Source organism: Colobus angolensis, unplaced genomic scaffold (genome assembly GCF_000951035.1).
Source record: "Colobus angolensis palliatus isolate OR3802 unplaced genomic scaffold, Cang.pa_1.0 Scaffold11, whole genome shotgun sequence".
NCBI classification, from domain to species: Eukaryota; Metazoa; Chordata; class Mammalia; order Primates; family Cercopithecidae; genus Colobus; species Colobus angolensis.
The window spans coordinates 12,424,341-12,438,426 of NW_012112030.1; the positions used below are offsets into that span (position 1 = coordinate 12,424,341).

General features: G+C 38.7%; 1 pseudogene; it reads left to right on the plus strand.

Moving 5' to 3' along the window:
- Positions 1-12,259: 12,259 nt before the first annotated feature.
- LOC105520683 lies at positions 12,260-13,543 on the plus strand (annotated as a pseudogene).
- Positions 13,544-14,086: the final 543 nt, after the last annotated feature.

A 14,086-nucleotide genomic window follows, 5' to 3' on the forward strand; every position in this document is an offset into this window, starting at 1 on the left:
AGGAAGGAAGGAAGGAAGGAAGGAAGGAAGGAAGGAAAAGAAGGAAAGAAAATGTACTTAGAGTAAATCACAAATATACAGATATACATTATACATTTTCTTTTAACCTGAACTTCTCTGTGACATGTAAATTGACTTGTTTATGTTAATAGCAGCCATTTAGGAGTAGATTTCTAAAGCACTGAATGATAATTAAATTGGGCATAATTCACAAACTGTAAGCTACTTTGAAAATGGGCTCCTTCAAAAAGGTAAAAGCTAGAACAGAACGTATACCTCACAACTGTCTCTGAACAGATTCTCATTACATAAAACCTCACACACAGTGTGGCAAAGATAATGTCAGCACTTAATGTAGAAAAATAATGCAACATGTTCTTCTTTTGGTTCATTTACTGCCATATGTTACTTGAGTAATGAAAACTTATTTGGTGTAGAGACAGAAGTGGATGTACTCTGAAAACCCTAGTCAATAATGAAGGCTTATATTTGCTATTTCTGGATGACTACTAAGTACTCAATTATGAAACATCTCTAGATTATTAGGAAATTTCATTTGATGTGTCCCCTATAAGGACTAGAGGAGGGCATTTAGTTTTCTTTCTTCATTACCCAGTTACTGTGTAATGAAAATTCTTCCAAATTTGGAAATGCCTAATAACTATGCAGTTCTAATAGTACTAAATTAATTAATATTTAAACATTTTTATCTCCATAAGAGAATGCTATTAAAGAATTACTGGTTGCCCAAATACTCATATTTATCATTACTTTATATGATATCAAACAGAACTGTGAATTAAATATTAATTTAAATTATTCTAAAATGTATCAAAAATTCTATTAATTATCTAATTTATTCTAGGTTGTGGTAAAATCTGGAGTACAAATAATAAACTTTATCAATATTTAAACAGAAGTGAATTAAATAACTTATTTAATATTACTGAGAAGCAATGTCTACAGCTCAAATCTGAACAAATAAAAAACATGTTTTACTGTTTATTTTATATGATTGTCAAAGACAAATGAATTCCAAGGTACAAAAATAATCAGAAACACAAGACAAATGATGGCAAATATTTTGTGAATTTGGCTTCTTAACTTTTCTGTTTGATTATGAAGAGATTTCTGCCAGGACAAAAAATAAACTGATCAATTTGTATAGAGTCATTCCATTAAGTTAGCAAATTTTTCAGACATTTCGGCTGACCTCAATCCAAACTACAAATTTATGGCTCTTAATCCAGTTTGCAATTAACTCCCCAAGTCTCTAATAAATAGGTGCAATTGTGTGGGATTATACTCTTTGCTTAAATTCACCTCAAAGATATTTTTTTGATGAAGTTTTAACTCACAAATTTTTAGTTTACCATTTACCATTTATTGAGACGATATCACTCAATTTTGCATAATATTTATATAAATTAAAACGTAATGGAAAGTAGGTACTTCAACATAGCCCCTAAAGCCTCATGCAACTAAAAACAGTGGCTGATAAATTACAGAGAGAAAAATAAACCAGTTTACACTGGCACTTTGCTAATGCTGAATTTTAAGTACATATCAAAAAACACTGAAGTCAAACAAAGAAAATGTTTTACTAAATGGTTAGAAAACAAACTGAATCCTTCCAAATAGAAACAGCACCCTCCTCTCTTGCTCCTCCCCCTCCTGCATATGTTACACTAAGCATTGTCTTGTCTAAACATATATAAATTGCTTGTTTAGAACTTGGAAAGAATTTAAGGCAAAAACCATGTGACTATGGGAACAGAAACTTAGTACTTCAAATTCAGGGTATCAGAAGCATGTCTTGCCACTTTCAATCCTAGTCATAGATTCTGGAACTCTTCCTACATGATGGCTGGAGGACGATGGGATTTCTTCAGCTTCAAACCACTGGTGTTAGTTCTAGGATTCTGAGGTAGAGCAGTATGGCATTAGGAGTAGAATATGAATGACAGGCCAAATAGAATCTCTGAGGGTGGAAGATGCAGGGTGAGGTTTAAGTGGATGGTGTTAAGTAAGAATGAGGAAGGAAAGAAGTTAAAATAGGAGTTCTTAATGGGATGTGGTTTATCTTCCTCCGCCCCCACGCCTTTTTGTTTCTTCTTCCATTGCTATTCCCCACAATAGTTTGGGCTGGACAAGCAATGGAAATATGGATGGTTTCAAGGGAAGGAAAGTAAGACAGAACTCGTGGTCAAATAGCATTTTTTTTCTACTTTTTCCCTCATTCTTAGCTTTGCTTCACTCATAAATGTTATTTTTTCTTTTCTTTTATGTTTTATTTCCAATATTTGTTCTCTTACCCCAGGCTTGGGCAGGAGGTGGCAGAGGTGGTAATCAGTAAAAATCTAATCAAAGCACAAAGAAGACAGTTATTGTGTTGTCTTTCTTTCTCTTTAACTGCCTTTGTTTTTACGATGATGGATAAAGGACATCATCATTTTCTGTTCACCACTCTCTCTCTTCTCTACTGTTGGCTTCATTATTGTACATCCTGTTTAGACAGGAGGCAGGATTTAATTCTGGATGTGGGGCTTGGACCCCAGACAAAAAGGAGGGATAGTTGAAATAGGGATAGGGTGGTAGCAGTTTTCCATAAGACATGTCCAACGGTGTGCCAGGTTAGTTTATCATTGCCATAGAAACACCTGGAAGTTACCACCCCTTTCCATGACAATGACCCAACGACCTGGAGGTTACCACCCTTTTTCTAGATATTTCTGCATAATTTACCCCTTAATTTGCATGTATTTAAAAGTGGGTGTAAATATGACTGCAAAACTGCCTCAGAGCTGCCACTCTGGGCATACTGCCTATGGGGTAGCCCTGCTCTGCAAGGCACAGTACCTCTGGTGCTGCTGTATGCTGCTGCTCTACACTGCTGCTTCAATCAAAGGTGCCATCTAACACTTCTGGCTCACCCTTGAATTCTTTCCTGGGAGAAACCAAAAGCCCTCCTGGACTAAGCCCCAATTATGGGGCTTGCCTCCCCTTTGTCACTGTCAGTCTAAGCACTGCTGCTGTCCTGCCCTGGGATTTGGAGAGGTTCTGGCATTGCTCTGACCTATAACCGTCTCACTTTTGTAACTCAAATAAACACTACAACCCCAAATGGCCCAGCCTAAATATTGTGTGATATTCAAAGAATCACAGTCCAGCAAACAATGTTAGTAAAATGTCACCCAGATCTTTACTTTCAGCTCTTGAAAATTACAAAAGGAGATCCTGTTCAAAATTCACAGTACCACTTTATATCCATTTTCTGTAATTTCTCTTGCTTTACCACTTTCTCCCATGCCTAGATGCTTTGAAACCCCTTTCTCCTACTTCTAAACTTTCAGTTTTCTGATATAAGTTGCCTTTAGGAGGGACTTTTTTCCTTTTCTAATTTTCTGTTTCCTTTTCATTTGTTCTATGTTCTCATTCCAGTAAACTTCTACCCTTTTTGATACAAGTCTCCCAATCTCTTAGCTGATTTTTCCCCAACCCCCAATACCCTAATATGTCTGGTAAAGCTAGCGGGGAGATTAGAATATGGGGCATGGGGTGGGGAGAAGTAAAAATGTCAGAATTTCCTTAATAGGTAGGGGAATTTAAAGATGCTTGGAGGACTCACACATTAATATTCTTTGCCCTTGTTAGAACGTCTTCAATTACCTTTCTCCTTAGTTGTCTCCCTTTTAGTTATAAATATATTCAAGTTCTTTTATCCCCTAAACAATCCCCACAAACATGCTTAAAACTTAACCTTTCAACCTAATCCTTAGACAACCCATAAAAATAGCTTTCTTATGCTGCCTCTATTTTCTAATCTTCCTTTTCAAAAAATAAACAAAAAAGTCCCACCAAAGCCTGGTTTCCATGCTTGCTATAGGTTACCAGTCGCTAAATTTAATGACTTCTTTTCAGGCCTGCATCGTATGGATTTCTGTGACGTCTTAACATTCTTTCTTGAAACTTCTGTTTCTGACTCAACAAATTATTTTATATTTATTTTTCTTGTGACTTTTTCTTAGTCTGCTTCCTTTATGTTCTTACTATGGACACATCCCAGAGGGCAATCGCAACTATTTTGTGGATAACTCTCGCATCTAAAACTCCAAACTTTTTTCTGCAGAGTTACCACAGGTCCCTTTGAAAGTCTAATTAGAGGCAGCAACACTTTCCCCAAGAATAAAAAAAATGCCTATTCAATAAGCATATAAGGTTTTATATTCTGGGTCTCAAGCTATATGGACTCCCTGAGGTTAATCCATGGACAGCCTGCTCCAGAGCTAGACAGCGCTGCGATTAACATGTCTAGCTGAATATCCTTTTGGCTCCTTCAGCTTGTCAGGTTCTTAGCCCTCCCTGTAAACTTCTCTTACTCCATCAAAACTTTATCAAGTTCCTCCCGATTTTACTTTCAACTATTGGCATCACTATCCAACAGATCATCCAAACTAAAATCCCCTACATAATTCAGTGTCCTTCTCTCTCCCAAGATATACCAATATGGCAACCAGTTCTGACAATTTCATGGCATCATTTCCTATTTATCTACTCTACCTGCTGTGATATTGGGTGAGCCCTCTTCACGTGTTTTTTTATACTCCGACATTTAATTCTAGATTTCTGTCACTGTAATTCATCTTCAGATTGTCAACGGCTCTGTGAAGCTATCTTTCTAAAGCACAAATCTAACCGAATTCCATGCCTAAATACACTTGCTGACACCTTACTGCTTCAAGCAGGGTCACAAACTCAAATGCCCTTAGAAGCCAGACAAGGAATATAAATCAGTGAAACAATGACTGGGCAGGAAACAGTCCAGAGGTGGGGGATCCTAGAGGCGGCTCCCACTCAGTCCTTATCATTTGTTGCCATATAAAAACGCATGTCCAACGTTGCCAAGTATTTTAGTTTTTCAAGAGAAGGTAACATTTAATTTTTTTAAAGTAAAATCTCTTAATTTTAAATGATTAGCTCAAATTATTTAAGGTACGATGTGGGAAAAACTGTCAAGAACGCTGAAGGATCTGACATTTTATGCTAATTGCAAGCTAAAAACTTAGCCTATTGTAGTTTCATGGGTGTTGGCAGAAGACATGAAAGGTAAAGAACTGTATTACTCATGGTAATAACAGTAGCCACTGTCAACATGTGCCCTCATTCCCTGAACCTGATTCCAACAGTGACGTGAAGGGGCTCAGGAGACAGCGAGAGCTATACACATAGTGGTTTGTAGTACAGGAGAATTACCCTGAGTTTTGGGACCCGAATATTTTGTAATGGGCAGTAAGTTTGCCTGCCATCTCCTCTGGAAGGAGGCACTATTTTCCAGGTCTGTTCGCTACACAAACATCTCTGTAAAGACGGTATGGGAAAACAAAGGCAGTCAGTACTTCCGCTTGTAAGATACGCAGAAACCTGAGAGACCCATAAAGAATTGTCTCTCTGCAACCAAAATGAAAACGGATTCGTAGAGCAGCTCTAACCTGTGGGATGTGAGATTGTGACCTATGGTATAGAGCTGAGGTCATCACACTATAGCCTTCATACTGGCCATTTGTGTTTGTAAATACAATTTTCTTGGCCCTGGGCCATGCCAATTCATCTGCATATACCTATGGCTGCTTTTGTGTACCATGGCAAGGTTGAATAGTTGTAACAGAGAGCAAGTTTAAAATATTTGCTATTTGACCCTTTAAGGAATAAAGACTACTTTTTCTTCACTGAACACTGGTATACAGAATATAATTTTAGCATGTTATCTAGAATACTTTAAACATTAGAATCAACAATTAATGAATGAATTAAGCAAATATGTTTTGAACAGTTACTGTTTGTCAGACAGGGTACAAACAAGATAGTGATGCTGCTGTAACAATAACAACAAAAAATTCATTTCTTATTTTCTAGGGGCTCTAGGTCCAGTAAAGGACGCAGACAACAGAATAGTGAAAATAATATAGCATAAACTTTCCTATACTTGCTGTAACCACATGGATTTGTGGGAGTGCATAGGAGGGAGCATCTACACAGCCTGGGAGAGTATGGAGGCTTCCTAAAGGAGAGTCTTCAAAGATGAAGATGTATTCCCTAAATAGAGAAAAAGGTAAGGACATTCTACATACAGAAAGCAGGGGTGCAAAACTTGGAGGTTGGGGAAAGAAGACAACATTGGGCCAATGTGTTTGGTAGAGAGAAAACATTAGGTACAAGAAAGGGCAGTGTGTATGTGGTGGGGAGGAGAAATGGGTGAAATGAGTAGGGGCAAGTTCTTCAAAGGCTTTGAATGTCTTGCTGAGGAGTTTATTCTAAAATAATGAGAACTTTAAGGTAAGAATTGTATGGCATTTTTGGAAGTTAGTGAAGCTGAAGAGAGAAAATAAAAAAGCCAGTTTGGATGTGGTTGCACTGACTCAGATATAAAATAATTAACACCAGAAGGAAGCAGTAGGGAATGAAGAGGAGGAATGTATTAGTTTGTTCTCACACTGCCATAAAGAACTACCTGAGACTGGGTAATTTATGAAGTAAAGAGGTTTAATGGATTCACAGTTCTGCAGGCTGTACAGGAAACATAGCTGGGAGGCCTTACAATTATGGCAGAAGGTGAAGGGGAGGCAAGAACATCTTTACATAGGAGTAGGAGAGAGAGAGAGAGAAGGGGAAAGTGCTACACTTTCAAACAACCAGATCTCGTGAGAGCTCACTTACTATCACGAGAACAACAGGGAGGAAATCTGCCCCCATGATTCAATCACCTCCCATTAGCTCCCTCCTCCAACATTAGGGATTCCAATTCAACATGATGTTTGGGTGGGCACACAGAGCCAAACCGTATCAAGGAATGAGCAATAGGAAAGAAGAGGAGATGGGATTAGGTATTCACATTCTTTCATGCGCCCTCTGCTCCAGCCACATCAAATTGTGTACCTTTCCTTTAATTCAGCATGCTTTTTCATATGTGTGTGTGCACACATGTGTGTATTCTTTTCTGAGGTGAGAAAGAGGGGATTTTTTTATGTACTTAGGGTTTCAGTGCTTACCAGATTATAAGCAACCTGAAGGCAGGAACCATGCCTTGATTATCATTATACTCCTAAAACCCTATGATGAGCTCGGTACTAAATAGAGGTTTAGTATATTGCTGGTGAATCAATGAATCAATGAATCAATGAATGCGCAAGTGCAACTTCACCTTCTTTCCCACTCATTCATTAGAACTCAGCTCGAAAAGAACTCCTCTTTATAAAGCTGAATTCCCTTTCTTTACTCTTGTTACTTTCCTCAGAGTACTGTGTTCCCAGAGAAGCTTGCGTTATTACATGAAATCAAACTGAATAGCAGTGGTCTCTGTCAGCCTCAGGAGAATTTTAGAACTCACAGGGGAAGTCTTATTCTTTATCCTATCTCTAGTGCCTGGTGCAGTACAGACAGTTTATAGTTGTTGCCTAATAAATGTTAGCAAAATGAACATATACTTACACCTTACCAGGTTTATCTCTGATGAATTAATCATCTTTCTAAACAATTCAAACTGACTATTCATCATTCCATTGGGTAATCCAGTCCATGATCTGATCTTCAACTTTGATATATTTTTAGCCTTACAACAGTTTAATTGCTGGACTGTGCAGAGATGGTCATAGTCTCACTCTTTTTTGTGCCTGATCAAATGAGTGTATGTTTAATGTAGTGAAAACTTCAGACAACTTGAATGGCATCATGATGGCTAAGAACCATAAAAACAAAGAAGAGGATAAGCAGTTGCTTGCCTGTGTTCTAATTGTATAGGCACTGTTTTAGCTTACCATCTGCAAAGCTAGAATGATATTAAGTTTATCCCTAGTGTAAAGTATGAATAGTAGGTGGTTAGGGGGTATTTTGGACTTACAGTATCCTTTGCCAGCAGTGGTTTGAAGATTCTTGATGCTGCTGCTATGTGCTTTTATCCCCTCTGAGAGCACTCCATTTGCCTCATTAACCATAGGACTTGAATTAATATGAATTATTGAAGCTATTTCTTGTTGTCTGCTTTTTAGAAAGCATTTGGCTAAACATCATTGTTCTTTTCACAGGAAATGTTGATTAACCCTTTAGCATAATTGTTTAAAATAAGGAAAACATAATATTGCCAGTTTTTTTCAATGCCCTAAGACAGTGTTAATAATGAAATATAACGTAGTTAATTATTATGACCCTGCCTCCCACTTCCATGGGGAAGAAAGAAGTGCTATGAATATACAAGCAACAGAATTTCAGTGGATTACCATATTGTCTTCTTCCTTTACGTCTACCTTTTGCACATCTCTTCTACTATTATCACACTTACAATGTTGCCATCAATCTTGGATTTTCATAGTGTTTAACATTAAAAAGAAACCACTGAATAGTCTTAGACATTCAGCTTCAAGAACAGTTTAGTAAACACTATAGCTTTAGTCATGCACAACTAGGGAACTAGAAGACTAAAGAGCTCCGTTAGGTATCGTTTGAGATAGATGTGTAAACTGGGTGGACCCCAAATGACAATTGTAATCAAGATTCATAAGTTCAGAGTGGACAAACCAGACAGATGGTGGACCTTACAAACTAATTCTGAAGTGTATTTATCCATGTCTGAGTGTGCTGTCATTACACATCTGTTTACAGGAGCATGTAGTCTTCTGGAGTCAGTTGTGTCGACTATGTTGGTTTCTCATGCCTGAAATAATCTTTAGGGGAACAAGGATGAAAGTCACTTCTCTAGGGTATATAGCCTTTCTCTAGATTTCTCAGTGTGGATGCATTTAGGAAGGAGTGACTCGGAGCTTTGCCCCCAAACCTGGTCACAAGGAGATAGTATAATGAAATTAATCCTGACTTGAATTATTATCTGCCTAGACTTCAGACAAGCTAATGTAGCTCTCTTGATCCTTGATTTCCCCAATTATACCAGATGAAAGTTTTAAAGAATTAAATAGGGTATTCTATGTAAAAGAATTAAAACAGTGCTGGCATAGAGTAAGTCCTTAGTAAATTTTAGTTATTATTTTCTCATACAAACCTAAAAGGAAGCTCAGATAATCCTGGCTTCTTCTTGCTGACTTGTATGTAGTGCAGTTGGGAAGACTCTTTCAGATGGCAGTGGCTCCCTGAGTCTTCCAGAATTTCCTGCTTTAGTCTGTAGGCATGACAGAAGATACGACCTTACTGAGACATTAAAGAGAGGAGGTGGGGAAGAAGGGAAAGGAAGAAGGGAAAGAGGGAGAACCAAAGAAATGAAGGTGAGAAAGAAGAAATGAAAGGAGAAAAAAATAAAGGAGGAAAGAAATACCTTTTCCTCACAAACCTTGACAGTCTGTTATGAAGACAGCATTTGCTAATTAGCAAACTGTTTTAAAATTTGTACAAAAATAGTTACGGATGAAACAGAAAGCTATGCCTTAACACATTGTAATATTGAGTCATGTTTGTCTTTATTTCAGTGGATTCAACAGTTGGTATTGCCACCCATCACCTTATCAGTATGCAAAGCTTGGTTTTTCCATTTTGAATTTGTATTTTTAAAATCTACATTAAACATTTCCCTGTAAATAGTATACATTTCTCATGTTATGGTTGATGATAACTTTGCTTAATCCTGAAACCGTAGTTTTTCTCTAACACTGTAAACTCATTTTATGTCTTACTACACGCAAACAATGACAATTATACTAGAGCTGAAGATAAAGTAAGTCGTGGGTGCTTCTTCCTGGTTCTAAGGATGACTTAGTCAGGAAAGTTAATGACTGATATTTGGCTATGGAATAATTTAGAAGGGAAAGGCAACTGTGAGGCAAAAACTATACTATTTTGTCTTAGCTTTGAATAAATAAATACTAAAATTCTATCTACAAAAGATAGGCCTAGTTGTATTTTACAAATGCCATGTTTGTATAGCATCTCATGGATATAAGTGTACATTCAAAGTTAATAGGATTTTAAAATTGTTTCCATTTTTTAAGTTTTTTAGCAATTAACACAGCCGAGCTGAAAGTGTTAGGCAATGTTAAAGTAGGCACTGAGAAGACACTTTTTTATTCCTCCTGATAGTCATTGATATAATTAACTGCCAGCAGCAAAGTTAGATATATATTCCATGGCCTTGAATTTGAGTCTAGCTAACTGGCCCCTGTGGGGCTAATGCCCACGACTTTGGCCTTTTTTACTATACTTAATAGTACAGAGACATAGATTCATTTGGCTCCTGAAGGATTAGAGCTTTCTTCGTCTAGCCTTCTCTTCAATACCTATGCTGAATTTTTTCTTTTTTCGCTTTCTGGGAGCTAAATTTGGCAATAATTGGTGAGTGCTGATTCTTAAACTTAAAAAAAGTCATATTGGCAATATTTTTTTTTCTCTCTAGTCACAAAATAATAAAAACACCAAAGAGAAAAATGGAAATGTCCTAGCATTCCTAGAAGACATTGTTCTTTATGCTCCCTTTAGGCTAAGAAAGGAGGTGCTATTTCGTCTTCCTTGTTCTTAAAGAAGGGAGAGAATGCAAAGAATATTAGATCAGGAAAATGTTCTACTTTTTCAGTCTTATTAATATGCCCTTCCCACCAGTATCAGCCCCTCTCTTCTTTTCTTTTTTTCCCCCCTTCTCTCACTAGCAACAATTTCCTGAGGACACAGAGTCTGATAGTGCAAATAGGGTCACATTTGGAGACAGTTTGGTGATATATGCTAATATCCACTCTGGACTAGCTGAGATCACCAATTTCATTTCTCTTGTTATCTATACCCTATGAACTGCAGCCTTCAGGGCAAAATGTATTTAACCTGCAACGATACATTGCCCAGAAGCCATTCAGTGTTTATGTCAGTCTATATTATTATTTAGAAACAATTAGAGCTAGTTGGATTTCAAGAATTTTCTTGAGTTTCAGGTCAAAGTTTATTTTTTAAAAAAGAGAGAATAATCTACAACTTTATCAGCATGCAGCTAAAATAACAACTATAATTTCAGATTGCTAGCTCTTTTTTCCTCTGGCTGCATTTATCCCCTGCTGCCGTAAGGTATGCACGGACATATACACTGAGAGCCCACAGGGTGAAGGATGTGGGTATGGATGGTGGGAAAGATTTGTAAGAGATTTGTACTTGGTAGCAGTAAAAAAATTCCAATAAATATTGTTTTCATAGCACAATCTCATCTCTGGAGAACAACAGGTATTTAATTAAAATAAAAACACCCATTGATTGAATAACAAAATTTTTAGATAATCACAATTCTGATATGTTGCCAAGTTAGAAAATATAGTAACGTTCTCATTTGGTACCAATGGCTTTGACTCCCATTGAATTTTTTACTCACTGTGATATGTATTACCAATAAAACAATGTAAAAACAACTGCAAATATAATTTTAAATGATTACAAATGTTGATTATGTTACATTATTTTTCACTTTACAATGATTTCTTTTCATCCCTAAAAATAAATACCTGAAAATATCATATCTTTATATAGACGTCACAGACAAAACATAAAATCTGTTCAAGTCAGGTCCCTTAATATGGACTGGGATAAACAGAAACTATGCCCATCATCAGTGCGCTTTTTCAAAAGGCTAGTCTATTACACAAATAAAACAATTACTTGCCAATGAGGGCAATTTGCATATAGCAGTGAGTTGTCATATCTCTATGTTTTCATTAGGCTGCTTTCGAAGAAGTGAGTTGAAATTCATCTGAGTTATGTATATAATGACACATTAAAATAATACGCTTGCGATAATCTCATGAGAATCAAGAGTTAGCCATCCAGCCATGTGGCCTGACAGCCAGGACTCAGAGGGGAATGGAGTTTAGTAACTAGATACATCCCCAACTGTCTCTAGGGACCTCAGAGTAAGTGGTAACTAATCTATTTTTCCTCCCAGGCTACAAACAAAGATTAAAATTCTGCATATTTGCTTCTCTAGTTATCATTATCAAATAAATCATTCTTTCATGTGTATATATACAGATGTACATGTATATAAACATACATCTAACTTAATCCACTGCCTACTAATAGCTTCGATTTCTTCATCTTACTCAGTTTCCGCTTCTTCATAACTTCAGCTTTTCATGAACTCTCTGGAATTCTCCCATAACTTATTTCCTGTTTCAGCTCTCCCTGCTCACTCTGGTTCTCCCCACATTTCCCATTATAAATTCCTTAAAAAAGAGAATTTATGCTTGCCCTCTGCTCCGTCCTGTGGCTGCCCACTGCCCTCCTACCGTCCACCATGGCCCCTCTGCGCTCCAGGCACATCCTCTCCGGGATCGCCGCCGCTTTCCACCCGGGCTCGCCGCTGCGGCCCCTGCCAGAGCCAGCGCCTGGTGGACCCATGTGGAGATGGGATCAGATTCTGCGAGTCACCGACGCCTTTAAGAGGGACATCAATAGCAAAAAGATGAATCCGGCAGTTAGTGCCTACCGGGACCACAACTGAAAGCCTTACGTGCTGCCTCGCGTCCACAAGGCAGAGGCCCAGATTGTGGTCAAAAATTTGGACAAGGAATACTTCCCTATTGGGGCGCTGGCTGAATTTTGCAAGGTCATCTGCTGAAGTAGCCTTGGGCGAGAACAGCGAAGTCTTGAAAAGTGGCCGGTTTGTCACTGTGCAGACCATTTCTAGGACTGGTGCCTTAAGGACCACTGTCAGTTTTCTGCAAAGATTTCTTAAGTTCAGCCGAGATGTCTTTCTGCCCAAACCGGCATGGGGAAATCACACAGCCATGTTCGGGGATACTGGCATGTAGCGACAAGGTTATCAGTATCATGACTCCAAGACTTGTGGTTTTCACTTCACAGGCACTGTGGAGCACATTTCAAAAATACCAGAGCAAAAGTCTTCTTCTTCTGCATACCTGCACCCATAATCCCACGGGAATGGACCCTGGTCCCAAGCAGTGGAAGGAAACAGCAACAGTGGTGAAGAAAAAAAATCTCTTTGCGCTCTTCGACATGGCCTACCAAGGCTTCGCCAGTGGCGATGGTTACAAGGAAGCCTGGGCTGTGCGCCACTTCATCGAACAGGGCATTAAAGTTTGTCTCTGCCAATCATACGCCAAGAACATGGGCTTATACAGGGAGGGTGTGGCAAGCTTCACTGAGGTTTGCAAAGACGCGGATGAAGCCAAGCGGGTAGAGTCACAGTTGAAGATCTTGATCCTCCCATGTATTCCAACCCTCCCCTCAATGGGACCCGTTTGTTTCTACCATTCAGAACATTCCAGATTTGCGAAAACAATGGTTGCAAGAAGTTAACTGCAAGGCCAACCACATCATTAGCATGCGAACTCAGCTGGCCTCCAGCCTCAAGAAGGAGGGTTCCGCCCACAATTGGCCACACATCACTGACCAAATTGACATGTTTTGTTTCACAGGGCTAACGCCTGTGCAGATGGAGCGGCTGACCAAGGAGTCCTCCATCTACGTGATAAAGGACGGCCGCATGTCTGTGGCAGGGGTCACCTCTAGCAACGTGGGCTACCTTGTCCATGCCGTTCACCAGGTCACCAAGTAATGTCCCTGGGGCAAGAAAACAGAGACAACCTTTCTGTCTTCAGCCTCTGCTATTGGGAGCTTCACACAGGAAGAAAGAGGGTGGATGGTGGTGAGTGGGTTGTTTCTTTCAACTACAGTATGTAACACTCAGCCACTGAATGTTTCTCAGAAAAGGACATGTAGTGACATAGGGCAGAGGCATCCGTGGCTGGCGTCTGGAACGTTGTGGCTCTAAACCAAACTCTCCCCTGTCCTTTTAATCCAACTTTTCTCCAAGAGTTTACATGTACAAGAAAGTCATCACACCATGAAACCTGTCCATTATGCCATTGCAATATTTCAGAAACTGTCACTGATGTGTCATACAGTGTTGGGTTCCTCTTGAGAAATAGCACACATTAGAGCGTTTGAGAGAAGACCTAGTTGTGTCATGAACGTTTGGCTTCATGTCCGTCCTCCCATCATGGAGCAGCCTTGTCAACAGACCATACTGCAGAAATTTATGTTTATGAAAACCAATGAGTCTGCTGCCACTACAGCAAGGAAAACATGCAGATTCCTG